The sequence below is a fragment of the Mercenaria mercenaria genome, chromosome 16 (assembly GCF_021730395.1).
Source record: "Mercenaria mercenaria strain notata chromosome 16, MADL_Memer_1, whole genome shotgun sequence".
Lineage (NCBI taxonomy): Eukaryota > Metazoa > Mollusca > Bivalvia > Venerida > Veneridae > Mercenaria > Mercenaria mercenaria.
Genome location: NC_069376.1, coordinates 10297170 through 10319175, shown reverse-complemented (window position 1 = coordinate 10319175; position 22006 = coordinate 10297170). Strand labels below are relative to the sequence as shown.

The 22006-nt window shown below is 35.6% G+C and overlaps 1 protein-coding gene across 2 annotated transcripts in view; it reads right to left on the bottom strand.

Annotated features, from left to right (window-relative positions):
* The window catches only part of LOC123540064 (uncharacterized), a 414957-nt gene that overhangs the window by 255523 nt on the left and 137428 nt on the right, over positions 1 to 22006 (bottom strand). The window lies entirely within an intron of this gene.

The following is a 22006-nucleotide window of genomic DNA, read 5'->3' as shown; positions in this document are numbered from 1 at the left end:
CATCTCAACGTAATTGAGCATAAAATAAAAAGAAAAGTTGTTTATTTTTCGTGAATATGGAATATATCTCACCTCGAAGTGAGAAAATGTTCACATTTTCACTCGCGCTACGCGCTCGTGAAAATATTTGAAATTTTCTCACTTCTCAGTGAGATATATTCCATATTCACTCAAAACAAACAAATATCCTCTATACATTTGATAATCTCACAGTGGAATACATCTAGTAATCTCATAGTGGAATACATCTGATAATCTCATAATGGAATACATCTAATAATCTCACAGTGGAATACATCTGATTATCTCACAGTGGAACATATCTGATAATCTCACAGTGGAATACATCTGATAATCTCACAGTGGAATACATCTAATAATCTCACAGTGGAATACATCTGATAATCTCACAATGGAATACATCTGATAATCTCACAGTGGAATACATCTGATAATCTCACAGTGGAACATATCTGATTATCTCACAGTGGAATACATCTGATAATCTCACAGTGGAACATATCTGATTATCTCACAGTGGAATACATCTGATAATCTCACAGTGGAATAAATCTCACAGTGGAATACATCTGATAATCTCGCAGTGGAATACATATGATAATCTCACAGTGGAATATATCTGATAATCTCACAGTGGAATAAATCTCACAGTGGAATACATCTGATAATCTCGCAGTGGAATACATATGATAATCTCACAGTGGAATACATCTGATAATCTCACACTTGAACAAATCCGATAATTTCACAGTGGAACACATTTGACAATCTCACAGTGGAATACATCCGACGATCTCACAGTGGAATACATCTAATAAACTCACAGTGGAATACATCTGGCAATCTTACAGTGGAATACATCTAATAATCTAACAGAGAAATACATCTGATAATATCACAGTGAAATATATTACACTGTTTTATTTAGAATATTGTCAATTTCAACTATATATGTTGAACTATATATGTTGAGCAACAATCGTAAAGCGACTTGTTAGTGCTAGAACAAACATAACTCAGTTTACAAACAATTATCATATGCTTCATTTGATTTCTTCCGAAATTCTGATCTTGAAATTTTTCTTTTTTAGGTTATTATTCGACTGCTGTTCAACTCAGAGAATATTGGCAGACTAGAAGCTGAATTTATGTCTATTGACGTTGCGCATTTCCCCCCTTTTTTCTGACGTTACGCACATTATACAGTGAACGTCTTAGTACTAAAACGGCGTATGCTGTTTGCAACTAGATAGTTATCAATCCGTGGTAAAAAGAATCTAATACTTTCTAATGCTTACATTCACTCTTGTATTTGGAAATTATTATCTTTCATAGTTGTCTTTATCACGTGAACATATATGGTAATTTTCAGGTTACCAACTTTGAAGATTGTACAATTGCGAGACAAAGTACAAATAAGCAAGTGCATATTCATGTACATATGCAAATATTACAGTCGGAAATGATATGAATTTTCATTGTAACCCGTCGTAAAAAGAAAGCCGTATATTTTTTCGCATGAAATGTTTGGACATATTTCAAGAAGATGTGTTATGAAGTATAATTTAAGGTGCAGCTGGCGGTAAACGATTTCTTTTGCATTGAAATGTTACAATATGAAATAATCTGAGCCGTGCTGTGGGAAAACCAACAGAGTGGCTTTGTTCGATATTAAAGCCTATTGCAATTAGAGAAACTGTTTGCGCGGAACAGCATGGGATGCGCAGGCTGGTCTGAACCCCTGCTTGTCGCAAACACATAATTTTTGTTTTCTCGTGACGCGACTCATCTTTATTTTTGTGCACCCCCTCCCTCCTTAGTTATGTTTGGTTATGGTGATTAGTGTTGCCCTCGCCCGCCCGTCCAATAGAGACATGAAACCATGTAGGGATAATATGCAGCATGTGAAGTTGTTACATATTCGGGGTTGAACGGCCGCCAAATGCTTGTTTTTACTATTATTTATCTTTTGGAACAGTCGAATCAGTGAATTTAGGCAACCCCCAAAACAGTTATATAGAAAGATTAAACAAGTGCACTAAGGCTTTCGTTTTGAACATCGGACAAATGGACGAAACCCGCATTGGTATTGTTGAGATGTTGTCAGTAACAATGTTTAAACTTGTTAATACCGATAGTGAGTTCGGAAAACAATAAAACTCAATGAAATCTTTAAAGGCACTGTTCATGGAACTTTATTGACTACCTCGTTTCTGTGATACAATTTAAAACCGTTATTGTAAAGTTCTTGCATATGTTAATAATCAGTTTAAGAGTCTTCCATAACGTCCAGTTTATTTCCATAAGTATTGAGTAGAGTCTATAGAATAGATGTAGATCTAGTACCCTCCAACATAGCAAGATCAAGTAAACATACCGGAACCAGTAGTTTCTAGGTCAAAGAACACCTTTTTCAGCGGCCCTGTGGATCTGCTTAGTGGCTACTGAACTGTTGAAGCAGGAATCTCGTTTAAATCAACCTCTTGTAATGTCCATCTTCCGTCTGATATGTTGGGCCTTCTCTGATTCTGCTGCCCTAAGAGTGTTTCTTTTCTTGGGTTTCTTTAGGAGTCTACGCCGTTTAAAACTACGTTCTGCTTGCCCCTTTTTTTTTTTCAAATGCTCGTTTTTTTGTCAATCGAGCTGCAGTAACTGCCCGTAAATTTTCCTAGCAAGAGGAAATTTGTTTGTTCACGTGTTTCAGAGGAAAATTCTATTAATAACAGGTTTTGTTTTACTGAAGCGTATCCATTGTTAATCAGATTTCAAGTAAGATGAGCAGGTCGATCTCCGCACTGAGAGTTTTTGCATCAAATCATTCGCCACTGTACTACAAGTTGTGAAGTTCGAGCAAAAATCAGCACTGTGATCAATAGAGTAATAATGTATACAGTGATTCCCTTATCATCGAAATCTTGAGGATTATAGACTAACTGCTGCTGGTCACAGATACGATCCTAAAAGAGAATAGGTAATTTATTTTTTATGTACATAAGGTCTGTTAAAAATCATTTGTTCATTAGTTTATTTAACCGTGGTTAGTTACTTGTGTAAAAGTATTATAAATGAAAATCAAACATTAACTTTTATATTTATATGCCTTGATATCTTAAGAGTAATGGTAACAGTTTAATTCTAATATTTTTCTCTATATAATTCAATTTTTAAAATAATTTAATTACCTCTAATAAATATTTTCCTTCCAACATTCTTTGGGGTATACCCGATGTCACTTGGAAATTCCAGTGAAGAACTGCCTCCGAAGTGTTTCCTTTCCGGGGCCTTTGTTGATATTATTTGATTTAAGGATTCATTTCCTTTGAACTTCCTAGCTGTGAAAAGGTTTGGGCGCCCTCTTCTGTCTTTTTTTGAAACAATTGGTGAGATCGTTAAAGAGTCTTAGTCCTGTAAACGGTTTGCCGTATGGAAGAGTTCTGCATTTCAAAAAGTATATCATTTGCATGCTTTGGTTGCCACTTGAAAGTACTATTTATTTGACTACTTCCGTGATATATATTAGCTAATTACAATAAACAAGCAGCCCTTTGATCCCTAACAGTGACCTTGAAAGGAACCTGGAGTGTGTACATGACACTTCATCTCAATAGGTTAAAGATTCATGCCAAATATAAACAAGATTTCCTCAATGCAAACCAAAGTTATAGGTCGGACAACATCTAACATGACGCATGCACAAACACCGACCAGCCATTTTGACGACTAGGTAATCGCTTCCGCAAGCGGTTTCGAAAAAAAATGTAAAAGATAATACCTGTTTCTGACACCGGCAATGGGTTCTCACTTTTGACTGTCCAACATTCAATAAGTGTATAACATCTAACTGGTAAAAAATTGTAAATTTTGAAAAATGTAAGATTACATGCATTTTCCTACGAAAATTAGCGAAAATATTGTCTGGTGGACATCGTCTGATCAGAAATAACATATATTCTATCGACAAGAGCACATGCGCAAGCGAGAATAAAACATCTACAAATATAATTGACTTACTTGTATCGGGAGTAATCTAGATTTTGCAAGTATCCGCACCAGTCTTTTTTACACTGATCATGTTGACCGAATGCCGGTGGCACAACAGCTAAAAGTGAGGCTCTCAATACATCTGTCTTTCCCTTGTTTTGCTCAGTAGCGTATGGCTTATCTTTTCACCAGAAGTTTATCACTGTGGCGGGAAGCTGTTATGTGATTTCTGAAGCTCTTTACATTGCATTTGTGAATGATTTACGACAATGATTTTTGTCGCAGACTTTCAGAGTGTCGGGGTTTATGGCGATCGTATCCTGGCAAGGGTTTGTGCTCTCGTTATCACCTATGTTTAAAAATATATGTATATACACGTATAATTATATACAAACTAGAACATGCATACCTACACACACACATATATAAAGGGTCAAAATTTCGAAATTATGATAATTCAAACGATTTATTTTTTCAAATGATGTAAACAAGCCGCATGATCATGTAAATAACAATGTTGGAATCACCCTGTGTATATCCTTACGTGCGTGGGGATGCGTAACAGGATACTCGTTCGGTTCAAACGCAGGTCCGTTGTTTTTTATACAGCTTTATCAGTTGTCGTGCATGAATTGTTTTAATAAAACATGTGCTTATTTATTTTTATTACTGACTTCGTTGCATACCTGTGAAGTGGGACACTTTTGTACCTTTTTCTGTGATTTTCTGCACCATCTCCACAGCTAAACACGGCTCCATCGATTTTGGACTTCCTGTGTGTTTTTTACGACAATCGTGCTGTATTTGGGCGTCCTCTTTTTCATTTAAGGGGAAACACTTTTACAGTCCAGCGACCGTACTCCCTAGGCGATACATTTTGTTTATTTTCGCCAGGTAAAGTAACGTGTCCCGTTAATAATTGTACTTGTTGGATGTTGAAGCCCCCGTTGAATATTTTTCCATTACAGCTTCTGTTTGTTTTAGTCCTACTTAGCAAATTCGTGGCCCTGGGGCCTTGTTTTTAGTGCTCTGTTCTTCCAAGAGGTCTTCGCTTACCAATTATCTTTTGATTACACGACGAGAAAAATGGTTCAGGCAGAACTACGTATAAAGGGGGGCACACTTTGGACAGTTCAACGCCTTTGAAAAAGCTCACCATTTTAAAAAGTCACATGTCTCCATCTTCAGCGTGCACTTGCAACAATGTACCAGTACTTACACATTACATAATAGTTAAACCCGTTTTTGAAAATTTGTTTACTTTTTAGTTCTTTACAAATGGCATTCCCTTTTTTAAAGGGGGGACAACTCTTTTAAGAATAGTTTAAGTCTACGGGACAGAATGGTCAAAATGTATGTAACGTATAGGAAATTTTTTTAAAGCGTGCTCGTTTTCTGAAAGTTTCTGTGGTTTTGAGATATAGTGTTGAATTTAATGAAAGGGTTTCTGTACAGCTGTAAAATTTTTCCGTTTCTGCTTGCAAAGTCGCCCACTTTCCCCGTCACATTTATTTTGCTGCACGATATCAGGAAATGTTTTCATAAAATCTTTCACGGACTTTAACACGAAGCTTTTATATCATACATGTTTCCCTTCTATTACTACTAAATAATACATTTACCTGTGTCAGAAGATCGGCGCGCTCTGTAGATTAATAATATATGTCATGTGTTTACGAATCGGATAGAAATATCCGTCCCGAGGGCACCTGCGCATTGGGCGGTTATGAGGCTTGGCTGCGTAAATTTGTTCACTGTAACTCAACTGTACAAGAGTTCTTCGCCTACTTTGATTTTTGCAATGTAAACACGCACTAGTAGCGAGTAAAACATAAACAATGGACTTCATATTTAGGAATAGTATGCACTGATAATCAATCTTTTATTTTGTTTATTTGTTTTGGGTTTGACGCCGTTTTTCACGATTATTTCAGTTATGGCAGGCAATTAACCTAACAAGTGTTCCTGGATTCTGTACCAGTACAATCCTGTTCTCCACAAGTAACTGCCAACTTCCCCACCTTGATCAGAGGTTGAGAACAAATCATTTCAGACACAATGTCTTTTATCAAATCCTCACGGACAACATACTGCCCGCTCGAAGATCGAACTCACGTCCCGCGATGGGGGTGGGAGGGGGGGGAGGGGGTGGGGTGTCCTATTGAGCTAGGCGGGCGGATGAAAAATTTGAAAATCGATCTAAGTTTTTAACACAGATGACAGCAAATTTAATGATTTCATGTGTTGTAATGTATCTATTAAAAATCACCGTTAGTCTGCTATTAAATGGCAAATATAAAAAAAATCGGTGTAGGTTATTTTTTTTGTGGTTTTTCCCTCAGTCATAGAAAATGTAGTTTTGACCGATTGAAAATGTTGAAAAGATAGATTAATATACCTTTTTTCTCTATAAGCTCACAAAGTCAACACACCGATAACACGGAGTACTCCGAACTTGTCATTGTTACAACATTTTACCAGTTCACGTAATGTAGTCTGGTAGAGAATAAAGGTCACGGTCAAGTTAAAGGTGTACTTACATTGCTGAACTATAGACTCTGCTGTAAAAAGCGAAACGCCTTAGTTTGCGGGGGGTCCTGGTTCGAGTCCCGGACTCACTTGATTATTTAAAATTCTGCTTCAGAATATTTTTGGGGACTGTATTATAATTTTTTTTATCTAATTTTGAGAAATATACCAACATCTGACGGGTGTGGACTATTTTAAAGGCTGAACACCACTAAATTAGACTGTTTTATATAAAATTTACTTACTTCATAACAGTCTTTCGACATTTTCTAGATATCAAATTTTCTGAAACGTACATTCCCATAAAGAGCTTTATCGTTTTTAGAAAAACAAAAAAAAAAGGGGATTGTAAACTTTTATATAAGAAAACTACAGTTCGTTTAATAGAACCCGCTGTAATTACTCCTTTCCGCTTCTTTCAATTTTTCTTTCACATGAATTTTTCACGCCGCCATTTTTACCCGATTTTACCTGCATGCAATAATAGGAAAGGTAGCAGGGTACACTTAGATTCGAAAATTACTCTGTCACATTTAGCGAGTCGTAATAGTGCACGTCCCTATGAGTAGAATCGGAGTGGCCATTTTATATATTTTGTGCATGTTTTGTGTTTTTAATTAATGACAAGATCAGGACAAGAATACAGAAAGTTATCAAAACGACACCTTTACACCACCTTTAAAAAATAACATGTCAAAATCATCAATTTTGCAAATTTTGAACACCTACAATGATCCATTGCAGAAACAATGTCCAATTTTATTGCTACTAATCTACAGGATATTAATGGAATGGGAGCCTATCTATCTCGTTTGTTTTTTCACAAAATAGCAAAAATATTCCGGAGTATCAATCAACAAGCATGGAACCCTTCTATAATTTGAATTTTACGCGCCATGGTGACTCATTGATTCATACAAAGCTAGCAGCAGTTAGTTTTCCAACTGACATCAGAAATTTACATGTATCAGCTGTTTAGATTTTCTAAAGAATTAACAAACACCATCTCTCACTTTAACTTACAGACATCCAAAATCACGAAGTTCTAATTATTACAAGTATTGACGGGAGCAAAACTTCGAAGTGCACCCTGCTACAAAAAAACAAAACAAAAGAAAAAACATGCCGATTTCGATGGTATGCAAAGCGATACATACTGAATCACGGTAGGATAGAAGAAAACACGATGCTGTTGAGGAAGGGCACGTGGAAAGGAAGAAAGATTAATGTGCGTGAAGTTAGCAGCCTGTCAGCCTAACAGCATAAACTTTCGTTGTAAATGAGGAACGAGTCCGAGTAAAAACTGCCGATTCAAGTTCCTGCAATAGCTAATGGTTGTTTCGTTTTGTGGAATTTGAACACAAGTACCGCCAGACGAGATTATTTCCCCTCTTTTCGTTTCAAATGGAGGGGAATAATTATATAAGTAAAATATATATACTACCCCCATAGTCATAACAGTGCTGAGAAAGAACTGATCTTGCAAATTCAAAATTGGCTTTTTATTACATATGTTCCTGTGACTAGCGGGCTGAAATAATGATATTGCTATTCAAGCTATGTTCGATCCCGTATTTTGAGAAAATAACGAGTTATGAAAATCATTCATTGTAAAACTCTTAACGACTTTACATGGGCAAAATCTCCATACTTGAAACTTGAACATAGTTTCGAACTTTAATTGGGCCGTTATTAAACATTCAATCTGTGGACCAGAATACTTGACAATTACAGACCAGCTGGGTATGTACAATAGATATCAAAAAAACAATCATATACACGTATCAACAGTTATTCGTCTTTTAATGAAACCAAACCGTAACCAAAAAAAACGGAAAGTAAAAAATTGATTTATTTAGCGCCGAAAGTGTCGGCACTGACATCGAAGATCGAAAATCGAAAAAAACTAGCCAGATTTAAATTTCAAGCCGGTCGCAGATCGAAATTCAACATCAAATATCAACTTTGTGCTCGCTTTGACTTCAAAGCCAGCTCGAACATCGAAATTCCAAGTCTGGAATTGAATTTTGATCTAGCTCGAAGGTCGGAATTCAGATTATCAAAAAATGAATAAATAAAAAAAAGGGCAAAGCATTTACTGCACTAGTTTTTGCACTCCAAGGCAAATAAGATGATAAGGCGCTTTTCGAAAAGAAACGAGATATCATACACATACTATATAAGTTCTGTGCAAGTTTGTCAAAATCAAATAATAAATGTTGTCTCTATCGTAATTTACAGAAAATGTGAACGGAAAGGACAGTGGACGACTATTAAAGGGGTGATCACAATAGCTTACTTGTCAATTCTTACGACCGAAAATGCCATGTTTCAAATGTGATCAGAGGTCACATCAAACATCGGCATCGATCACATTCGTCTCAAAAATTATTACATAAGTGCTTGATTACTTTTACATATGCGATCGCATTTGTTACACCTGTTACATATGCGATCGCATTTGTTACACCTGTTACATGTGCGATCGCATTTGTTACACCTGTTACATGGCGATTCGCATTTGTTACACCCGTTACATTTTGCGATCGCATTTGTTAAACCTGTTAAATATGCGATCTCATTTGTTACACCCGTTACATGTGCGATTCATTTGTTACACCTGTTCATGGCGATCTATTTGTTACACCTGTTCATATGCGATCTCATTTGTTAACCTGTTACATGTGCGATCTCATTTGTTACACCTGTTACATGTGCGATCGCATTTGTTACACCTGTTACATGTGCGATCGCATTTGTGACAAATGTTACAAATGCGATCTGATAAGAACGGGGGCATACATCGCTGGCATGGCGGGAGAAATCCGTTTGATAAATCATTTTCAATTTCACTAAACTGAAGCATTTTTTAAATGTATAATAAATACTGTAAATGCAGTTAACAGTCAACTTTACATTTTGGGGACACCACGTATCTTCATTCTAAGAGTTGACGGTAAACAGCTTGGTGGAAAAGGTTATCAATCTTCCATTATATAATAGTGTTGGCTTTCAAACTAGGAGGATTTAGACTAATTTACTAATTTTACGGCGTTAGATTTCACTTTCTAGCGCAAATTGCGGTTAGCCAATCCATAATGCCCCAATGCGCTAATCAAGCCTTGAGCACAGTAAGTTTTGAAATCTTCTAAGATGTATGAATGCATTAAATGTCTCCGCTACTATTTTCTATGTAAAATTAACAACTTATAACATATTTTATCGAGGGTATCTAGGCTTTCACTTTCTGCGAGACTTCCCTCGGTCTCATTTGGGGGTTTACCATAATGCAGTGAAATTATGGTCACGTACTGGGACACGTGATAAAATATGCGTAAGTAGACATCAGGAAATACTAACTTTCACTTTAATTTTACCAGGGCGTCAAAATCAACTTTGAAGCATATAACGTAGCTTAGAATCATCTGATCTGCACACATTCCTTTTTATTTTTGAGCATCAAAATAGCTTGTATCTGGATGAAAAATGGCCTTTACTTTGGGGGGAAAATTGCATATATATTGATAATTGGACTACATTCGAGTGGCTCCACGGGAACATATGGGGCCGGCGAATTGCCCCTTTCATGGGCCCCGAAGACCCAAAATAATTCAAAATAAAGAATTATAGCGTAATATTATTGTTAAAATGATTTTGGGAAAAGGTTCAGTAACACAATTTATGAGCCGCGTCAAAGAGAAAACCAATAGTGGCTTTGGGGACCAGCATAGATCAAGAAACCCGCCTGTGCATCCGCGAAGTCTGGTCAGGATTTCCCTGCGGGCGCTTTCAAAGCCTACTAGAATTAGAGAAACTGTTAGCGAACAGCATGGATCCCGACCAGACTGCCTAATGCGCAGGGGTGGTCTGGATCCATGCTGGTCGCAAAGCCACTATGTTGGTTTCTCATGGCGCGGCTCTTATATAGATATGTATTTACTATTCTTTTTTTCGCAGTATTCAAAGATATGCATATGAATTGAATCGGTAAAATGTATTTCGGTCAATTAAATGAATTTATTTTTTAAAAAAAACTAGTTTAAAAACTGTTAAGCCAACTTGGGATTCACCTCTTGCTGAATATTAGCCTTAAATATTTTTTTACCCAACTCAGAGCTACGTTTAAAATAGGGATTGAATAATACAACTTCCAATTCCAATCCTGCTGTCAACTGCATCATCTAGTTGAAATTTTAAATGAAATACCAAATATCAAACTTTTCTGTAATCACATTTATCCGCATAAATCATACTTACAGAAATCATACTTTAAGTTACTAAATCTTACTTACATAAATCATCTAAGCCAATGTCAGTAAATGTAAATCAACCAATATGTTGGTTCATGTTAGCTCTCGTGTTTAGAATACCTTCGATCTTTTTTTCAATATATTTTTGAATCAGAAGTTCTTATACGCGAACTGGAGGGGTTTTTCAATACTCGGGACGGCAATTTTATATTCTGGTTGTGTGTGTTGAGGGGGTGTGGTGGGGGTGGGTGGGGTGGGGCAGAGGGGCTGTGTTTTTCGGAATTGGAGGTCTTCTGTGTCTCGCACTATATCGCCTATCTCGCAACTCACATTCAGTTTTAAAAATCTTCTGGAGGAGCTGCTCTTTGCAAACAAGGGAAAAACAGCTAACCGACAACCATATTATCAGTGTACATATTCAAAAGTTCATCAGTAACCCAGCAGAATGCAGAAATGCGTTTAATGTATAAAAGCTTTTTCCGGGGAAGGACCCTTTCCCCCTCGGCATGACAGCATGCTCGGATTTCTCTATCTTTTTTGTTTCAATATTTTTAGTATGTAAATATTATACGTGTATTCAAACGGGTTTTGTGACAAAGCTAAGTTATACATGTTCTTAATGTTTGTTATTTGAAACATAAAAACAGCTGTACAGTCTGATCTAAAAACCATAAGATGTTATTACGTCTCGACACGACAGTGACATTAATCAGTGGACAATATAATGTATAAAGTTTTTAGTATGTTAGGCTGTCTGCCACTACGGGCACAATGCGTTAGGCCGTAATTTTACTTGGCTGCTAGGCTGCCAAGTTTCTTTACTTGATGGAGGTGGAGGACGAATTATTTTTTTATGCAATGATTTACAAATTGTCGCGGAGAACATTACACCTCACCAGGTATCCGTAGATCTACCTGCAAGGCTGCTAGGCCGCCACCCTTCACGCACATCAACAGACATCATTTCCGCCAAATTTAAAATTAGGATTTTCCTGAGTTTAATTTGCTTTCCGCAGCAGTTTTATGTCACATCTTTTATTTTTTATTTGATGAAAATATCCGTTAAGATTTAAATTTATTGCTAGTTACGTTTTCAAAATCAGCTTCATGTAATATCTTCGCATTGTTACATCCAAAATAATGATTTTGATCAAGGGGGAAAACCCCTGTACAGGGAAAGTAGGAAGCATTTTCAGATTGGGGGAGAGGTGGGTGGGGGGGGGGGGGGGGGGGGCACACATTATGAAAATCAGCTAAAATTTTCTCGCTGTCAAAAATTGCTAAGGGAATTACCATTATCTACAAATTATTGGTGGGTGCCGCCCAACCCCAGTCCCCTCTCCCCGTTCCCACGGCCCTGCTGTATGATATCATTTTGGTTTTTACACGATACGAAAGGGTAACAACTGCCTACATCCACAAGCTTGCAGCGCGCCAGTGTGGCGTTTGATATGGAATGACGTTATTTGTGTCGCTTAAGGACACGTCACGGCTGAGATAGTTTAGTATTATTTCAAACACAATGGGTATCAAAATTGTGTTTCCAATACATGGTGCTCATTACATAAATCCTCAATATCTATGTAAAAATTAAGTGATGTGTTTTGTATGTTTGAACACTGTCGTTGTCTAATTAGTGACAAATGACTGAAAAAATAGGAAATTTTTAGTGACTTGGATAGACAAACGACAATAAGGTAACAATATATTCTTTTATGTTTTAATTTATGAGCTTTAAGCTACAATATAAAGACCCATTTTTAAGAATGAAACTGGAAGTTAGAAATAACAGAAAATTTTTAAATTTGATCTGAGTCTCATACAACTGTCAAAATTTATCATTAGTTTTCACGAGTTGTCAAAATTTATTTTTATCTCCCATTCTGCAATTGCATTGTTTTTGTAAGTATCTTAATAGGACAATGTAGTGTGCAACCTACTTTAACTTTCCACATTGATATGTTTGCTTGAAATTGCTTTGTTGAACTCACTGTTCAAAGTCACGTAAGAATTTCTATTGTTTAGTTTTATTGTCTGTAATAAGGTATCAAACCTCAAAATAAAAAATGTATGAATTGGGACCTTTCTGGTAGGCAAAGGAAACTATTTGGTTGAATCTTGGATACCGGTTTTTGGAGAGAACGAATAATTCTTTGGTTTTTATCATTCACCGGAAAACAAAAAGTGATACCAAACCCAAAGTCATTCCATCTTAAAATATCAAAAAAGACTATACCCCAATTACACACTACCATCACAATTAAAAGCGAAATGTTGACACAGTAACTCAGGGTCAAAACTTATAGTCTTTTCAATATAACTTTAAGTACTATATAGCCTTTTTTCGAAATTATAAAATTTGGGCACAGTATAGGTTGTTTCAGAGATTATCATGATTTCTATAACCTTCTAATGAGTTACAAAAGGTTTAAAAAAATTTTTTGTTTCCGGTAAATGCTAAAAAAAAATTAGGGAGGTAGGTGGGAAATTTTTTTTTTTTTTTGGAAATTTTTTTTTTTAAAGGGGGGACTTTTCGGAATTTTTTTTTTGTAAGAAAGATTACAAAAGGGGGTATTGCCTTTAGAGCATCAGTAAGTTGATTTCTAACATCACTGGCTATGTTTTAAAGCATAAAAGTGCAGTTTTGCCATCTTTTTGTTAAAAGTTGAAAAAAATATTCTCCAAGGCCATAAAAACATTTAGGGCCGGGGCCAAAATTTAGGGTAGGTCGGGATACCGGAAACAAAATTTTTTTTTACCCCTAAGCAGAAACTATCAAATGGATGAAACTGCGATAAAATTTGAAAAAACGTGAAAAAAAAAATGTTTGTTTAACATGTTTTATAAGTAGATCTATCACTGTGTGACTCTAACTAATCTTGAGGGTCACATCGACTGAAAAGAAGTTTTTTTTCGCCTTGGTACACCAATGTTGATAGAGACATTGGTTGCAGAAAAATACGTGCAACGTTCTATTAACTTCTCTAATGTGACGTAGGAACTGTCGTTTTTTTAAGTTTAATATGAAGGAAGGGACAAGCAGACTGACAGATCTACAGTTTGCTCCAGAGAAAATTTAGCTATTAAATGCCACGGTAAATACGTCTAAATCAACTTTTCGTTGGAAATGACACAAATATCCATAAAACCAAGCCGCATTGAGAAACATGTCTACAAACTGAACATGCTGAATATGTTTTCATTCTAAAAGCGGGACTTAAAGTAACGTGTTAAATGAAAATGGTCAAAAGTATGAACAGTTGAAGAAGAAGCATTAGCATTTGTAATTAGGTATACCCGCATGGAATGACACTTTAAGCATACAGAAAAGCGAGACTATTTCAAAAATGGCGTATAAAAACACTTAGTGTGTGGTTTCTGTACAGTTGTGTGACCATTTCTCTTTCTCTTGTCCGCTTTCACTTTGCTGCATAGCAAAAGAAAATGTTTCCATAAAAACATTCACGGACTTTGACGCTATTTAGGGTTTTGTTTCCAATTTATACCTTTCAAATGTTCCAAATCCAAATTATATTTATGTTTGTATTTACACTTTTCCTGATACGTTCTATCGAATTGAATCTTCATCCTCAATGACGTCAACATACCTCAATGACGTCAGCATACCTCAATGACGTCAGCATACCTCAATCCGCCGTTCTCCGCGTCTTTGTGTAAAATTACCGCTTTATCTAACTCCAGCTTTGTGACCAGTTTTTCCTTCAGCCTATAGCAAGAAATACCCTTGTTTCACCCTTTTGAAAATTGCATTAGGCCACACCAAATTGATAAGTTGTTCATCGGATTCTTTTCTGAAAAATTTGAGGCGGCGAGTGAAAAAAATCATCTAAATATTTTTTTTTTTTTTTTTGGATTTTTGAGAAAATCAGGAGCGAGCGAAGAGCGAAGAAATATATTTGTCTTCATTTGGCTCTCGACTGACTAATAAAAACCTTAAAATAAAATGTATAGCCCTTTTGAATTAAAAAGTAAGTCCCCAGGGATTGAGAAAATCGCACAACAAAGCGAACTTGTGAAAAAAGGTAGTAACATTGTCATACAGTACACTGTAATCAAATAATGCATGCTTTTGAAAATGTTGTTAGAAAATATGTAATAAACAACAACATACATATGTGACTTGAATATTTACTGCTATGAAAATGCAGCATTCTTAGCTGACTCTACAAAGTTTTTGATACATCAAATATCTATGTGAGTGTTACTAGATCTATTAAAGCTTCTGATTTGAAACATAGAACAATTATTTACTGTCAAAGTCTACACCAGGAGAAACAATACTCTAAGTCTAAATCTAGACAGAGTTATGCCCCTTTTTAACATATTTTAAATTAAGTTTTATATAATGACCAACAGCTCTGTACTTAAATAGCTTCTGACTATTATGCCACTTTTACTATTATTCACTTTTGCTCTTTTTCTAACTTCATAACATATTAAATTATGTTGAAACAAAGTCTCAATTAAAGTCTAAAATGGAGATTAACGTGCATTCACATTAGTCTACTTAAATGATTGGAAAATTTGAAAAACGAAATTGTTCTGAAAACAACTCGTAATGTAAATTCCTTACCCCACCAACTTTTGTATTCAAATGCTGATCATTTGGACAGCAAAAAAAATACAAACAGAAAACAGATAAGTGACATGCATCATAGGAGTCTGAAATTCTATCAATAAGACCATAGAAGTCTATCTTTACAAAAATATACTCCAAAACCTTAAGAAATGTATATTATCGTTTCTTTTTCAATAGTTGTATCGTTATTTCAGTCCGAACTCCGAAGATTGATTTACGGAAACATACGGAATATTCACGAGTGCCAGGTAAATAGTTACGGACAATGCAAGCACGTGCTGTATGTCCCGGCGTCTGCTGATATATCCAATTGAAAGAAGTAAATGAATTAATCACAGAACGTAAACACAGATTTACAAAGTCTATCTTTTATTTTCTGTCCCCAAATTTAAGGGTCAGTTTTATTTGTCAATTTAAGATATGTAAAACATGAACCTATGGGCAAAAGTCTCGAGAAGATATATACTTTGTATTTCAAAGCAGAAATGGACGGTTTGGTTTTCAACTGCAACACTAGATATTTAATACTTTTTGTGCTCCCTCTCCCGCCATGAGTGGTGGGGGCATACAGATTTGGTCTTGTCCGTGCGTCCGTCCACCCGTCCGTCCTTCCGTCCGTCCGAAGTGAGCTCATAAAGTATTTGATATAAATTGATGAAACCTTGAATGAGTCTTTATCATGATAAGAACTTGCGCACCTTTTATTATTCGTCTGGGTCCGCTCATATTTCCAGAGTTATGGACCTTGAAATAGTAAAAATGCACATTTTCACCTTGTGACGCACCTAGCTCAAAAAGTATTTGATATAGGGTGTCACCCCGGTATAGAAGTACTTCCGGGTCGTTGTATCCTAGAAAGTAGTTCTTTAAAATTTTGAAGTTCCCAATTTAACGCTATCCCTACTTTGACATGTTATATTCCAAATGTATTTATTGATACTGTGTACATTTTTTGTCATTTCTGATGTCTTTAACAGTTGTTTTATGTGTGTTGTTCAGGATTACATTTCTGTGCGGAAGTATTAAAAAACTACACCAGACTGGTGGCCATGACAGATGTCAGTGGGAAATTTAAACATGGACTAGATACTTTGATGTGTAGCAAAAAAGTTCATCGTTGATGGTGGTGTTTTTTCTGTGATATATTGACTGGGATAGTATTACTCTTCAGAAATACAGAGCTGTCAATGCTGCAATTTTGTTGTGAAATTCACAATCCATGTCCAAAAGTGCTTGTTTTACTATACAGCAAAGAAGAAGAAATTGTACCGGGCCGACACCATAGACCTTTTTACTCCGTACTAATTCCTTAGCAACGGGAAACAATTTTCGCGCATGCGCAATCTACGTAGGGCAAAAAGACATGACTGCACAATATAAATTACGTTAGAGTTATACTTTTTTTCAATATATTCGATCAATAATGAGTTTGTTTTATAGAAAATATCCACTAAAAGACAAAGGAAAATATATGTAGCTCTTGCAAACTCACCGCTGATATAGTTTAACTAATGCGCATTATCTAGCTTTGAAGATTTTGGATAAATAAACATTTTTTCAGCAAGGTTGTTCTCGACGAATTCAGGTTAAGAAAAATGAAAAGAAAAGGTATTTCTATTTATTAATAAAGTTTTTGTTTTATTTCCTAACATGATCTCACATAACTTACAACCTGTCGAAATTAGATTACATGATAAAATATAATTTAATGTGGCATTTGAAAATAACAAAGTTCAGCCTTTGATTTTTTTATCAAATCATACTGATCAATTCATTCCGAATTCAAAGAAAAAAAAATAAAACGAATAAATAAAAATCATAAATATAATAATAATCATTTTAAAACTGTTATTTTTTATTTCTATTGATTCTTCGAATTTGAAAGTTTTTATATGACACTATGGAATTGGTTCGGATGCGGTCAGATTAAATATAGAGGCTGCGTGTAGCGGGGAGGGGTGTTCTTTATTTACACTCTTTATCTGTTCTATTTTTTTGCGAAATTCAAGTTTATCATAATTTTTCTATTGAATTACGAATAATGACTTCTGCTCACGATACATTTTCGATATGAAAATGATCAAGCATGTAAACATAAGAAATAAAACAATTAGAGATTTATATTAGGTGTTTTCCTTCAGTGTGTAGTTATAGTCCTGGATTTGATTCATATCTTACGAATTAGCAGATAGCATTTTAAAACTCACGCTGTTATAATGGTAAAATTAATAAAGTTAGTAATATGCATGATACGAACCAAAAGAAACAATGTGAACTTCGGCAGCTTTGTGCGTAGAGATAAAATTCCGGTTTCCTAGCCTATGCACTTTGGGTAGAGAACCGATTCCGGACGAATAACTCCTCTGTCTAGGGAACCGATTCCGGACGAATAAGTTCGCTGTCTAGGGAACCGGTTCCGGTTCTCTAGCCACTGCCTATATTAATCCGAGTGCGTTCTTATATTATGGCATTGATTACCGAACGCATTAAAGTACATCAGTACGGCGTCAACGTGTTGTACTTCCTGGTATTTCTTCATCCTGGGCATATATTGCTGCCGGTGTTCCCCAGGGATCAATATTGGGTCCCCTTTTGTTCTTAATATTTATAAATGATATCGTCCTTGATCTTGGTAGTCATATCCGCCTTTTTGCAGATGACACTAGTCTTTACATCATTGTTGACTTTCCGGTCCCAGCTGCGGAGCTTCTGCAATCGGACATTCTTAAAATCATGTCATGGGCTGATCAATGGCTTGTAGATTTCAATCCTTCAAAGTCAGAATCACTTCTTATATCCAGAAAAACAACACAGTTGCTTCATCCTGCTCTGACTATGTATGGCCAAGTGATTCCGAAAGTGTCACATCATAAACATCTTGGACTCATACTTACTAATGACTGTTCTTGGCATGAACATGTCAACTACATCACTGAAAAAGCCTGGACACGAGTACACATTATGCGTAAATTGAAAATGACTCTCGACAGGAAATCCCTTGAAACGATATATACTTCTTTTGTTCGCCCTATTTTAGAGTATGCAGACGTTATCTGGAATAACTGTACAGCTTTTGAAAAGGATCAGTTAGACAAGATTCAGAATGAATGTGCGCGAATTGTGACAGGAGCAACTAGACTAGTATCCCTAGAAAATCTCCAACGCGAAACCCATTGGAAATCACTTGAAAACAGAAGAAGAGACCACAGATTGATTTTATTTTATAAAATGAAAAAAGGACTGACCCCGAAGTATCTTCAACAGTTAATTCCTCCGTCAGCGGGAGCTTCAACCCAATACAATCTTCGCAATCCTGATTTTATAAGACAGGTATACTCGCGCACTTCACAGTACTTCAACTCATTCTTACCTGCTACTATACGTGATTGGAACAATTTGTCCACTGAAATCCGAAATGCGCCAACTTTGACTAGCTCCAAGAATCTTTTGAAAAAAAACGTTAACAAAACTCCAAAATTCTATTACACTGGCAATAGAAGAGCCCAGGTCCTTCACGCGAGACTTCGGATGAAGTGCAGTAGCTTGAATTATCACTTGTTTCTACGTAATATTGTTGAATCCCCTCTCTGTCAGTGCGGTGAAGTAGAAAACAGTCACCACTTCTTATTTGTATGTAGAGCTTTTGACAACTGTCGCACCTCACTTCTGGCGAGTCTTGTCCCTATCACTAGAAATATTTGTGAAACTACCCTGCTCTTTGGTGACGACTCTTTATCTGATGAAGATAACATAGAACTATTTGCAGCTGTCCAGAAGTATATTCTTGACAGTGGAAGGTTCACTAATAATTAACATTGACTTTCATTGTGACATGTGCTGTAATATCTTGATAACACCTGACATCCTTCTACGTTTTAACTTGTTCATCTGCAGGTGGATTATTTCTATTTTCATTATTTTTCACTTATTTTCATTTATTGATTTATTCCTTTCTTTTTTCTACATATTTTTTCTTATAACTATCACGATTTGAAATTATTTACTTCTCTTACTAGCACTTAACTTATTTGTGACTTCTGAAATATGACTGAACAGGCTGATAATATTTTGTCTTTTTCTTGGTAACTATAGGAATAAAAGAGCCTTGTATGATGTTAAGTGACTACGATTTTCTTACTAGCACTTAACTTATTTGTGACTTCTAAAATATGTACGAACAGGCTGTCAATATTTTGTTTTGTTCTTGGGATTTATAGGAATACAGCCTTATATGTTAAGTGTCTACGATTTTAAGAAACATCTCTTATCGTATATTTTCTTCTAAAATTGGAAGTATTGCACAAGAAATATTATTCTGTTTTGTAAATTTAAGCCATGTTTTTGGTGTATATCTTATAATAGAAGATTGACCTTATAAGTACAATGTGCTTTCGTCAATATTCTTTGCATGCAAAATGGTAACTGTACTATTGTTATTTGTGAAATTCATGCAATAAATATGTTTAAACTAAAGTACATCACATCAAGCTTCAGTAAATTTTATGATCCGCTCTAATTAGGGGACACCTCTGAAAGGATCCGGTGTCCTATGTTTTATCATGTCATTTGCATAATAATAGTTACGTAAAGATTTCCGGTAGATCACTTAAAACAGCAACCTCAGTGACATGGGGCCGCGACCCCCAAGTATGTAGATATCAGTCAGGTCGGAGAAAAATATATACAACAACGATTTGAACTTGTGGGAAAAAATAGATATAATGAAAACAATATGACATTTTCAAATGTAAGGAACAATTTTTATATTGTGATGTGTGGAAATGGACTGGAAATGCTTGTTCTTTTCTGACGAAAATATGAATAAAGGTGGCTTTTCAGGTAAGATATGATTAAAAACATACATGTCTTAAATCAAAGCATACTGTATAATTAATTACTTGACTGAAATCAACCTTATAGTGGCAAAACAATTCGTAATAAAATGATGATTTTGTGTAGGTTTTCTTATCGTTGAGAGTTTGCCATACGTAAAAGAGCGCATGCGCGATAAAATCAGAACATCTGTGGAATTTGCATAGTTACCGTAGCTTGGGTAAAAAGGTTATTTTCACCTTGTGACACACCTAGCTCAAAAAGTATGTAATATAAATAGATGAAAACTTGCATGAGTCTTTATCATGATATAAAGTTGCACATCTTTTATTTCTTGGCTGGCTACACCCCCTGTTTATAAAGTTTTATCCCCTGAAATAGTAAGAAAATGCACATTTTCACCTAATTATGTGCCTAGCGCAAAATGTATTTGATGTAAATTCACGCTACAGTACATGAGTCTTTATAATCATGTAACCACACACACTTGGCATTCTTCTTGAGAATCGTAGCATTTATTACAGAGTTATTGCCCTTTAAACAGCCAAAATAGTGGATTTTTGTTTGAGATGCTCATAGCTCAAAAAGTATATGGCTTAGAAGAATGAATCCTTTTCATAAATGTTTTGTCGAGGCTATACCTCCTTAAGACTGCAACAAATTTTATTATTGTCCCTTATTTGTGACAACTGACCAGTGGGGACGGGGGCACATCCTGTGTCCTACAGACACATTCTAGTTACTAACTGTTTTATTCTACGTACATCCGTGTGAAAGCTGTTGATTATTTACTTTGAACTATGCGGGTTTTTTATTTTCCGTATTTTCTTTGCAATGCTTTAGCTAAAATCACATTTATTGACCAATCTATGCTTGACATGTAGGTGGCATTTTCATAATGATATAACAGATTTGTTCATGGATACTTGGATCAAACACCACCACTATAACTTTCAAACACTACCACTATAACTTTCAAACACTACCACTATAACTTTCAAACACCACCACTACAACTTTCAAACACCACCACTACAACTTTCAAACACCACCACCCCTATAACTTTCAAACACCACCTCTACAACTTTCAAACATCACCACTATAACTTTCAAACACCACCACTATAACTTTCAAACACCACCACTACAACTTTCAAACACCACCACCCCTATAACTTTCAAACACCACCTCTACAACTTTCAAACATCACCACTATAACTTTCAAACACCACCACTATAACTTTCAAACACCACCACTACAACTTTCAAACACCACCACCACTACAACTTTCAAACACCACCACAATAACTTTCAAACACCACCACAATAACTTTCAAACACCACCACAACTTTCAAACACCACCACTATAACTTTCAAACACCACCGCTACAACTTTCAAACACCACCACTACAACTTTCAAACACCACCACTATAACTTTCAAACACCACCACTACAACTTTCAAACACCACCATTATAACTTTCAAACACCACCACTACAACTTTCAAGCAACACCACTATAACTTTCAAACACCACCACTATAACTTTGGGTCTCGGGTTTTAGCTGATTTTGTAGTTTGTGTATCGGAATGAAAAAAAAATGTTGTTTTTATTTCATCAAATATGACTCAAACTTTTGTTTTTATTTTTATTCAGCACTGACAATATTCTTCAATAAAATTTACAGACATTAAAAACGGGTCCTGATGAGTGCTGCACGGCTGTTGGAAATATGTATATTTATATAGAATGAAGAAGAACAGCTTTTTGTGTTTTGTAACCATAT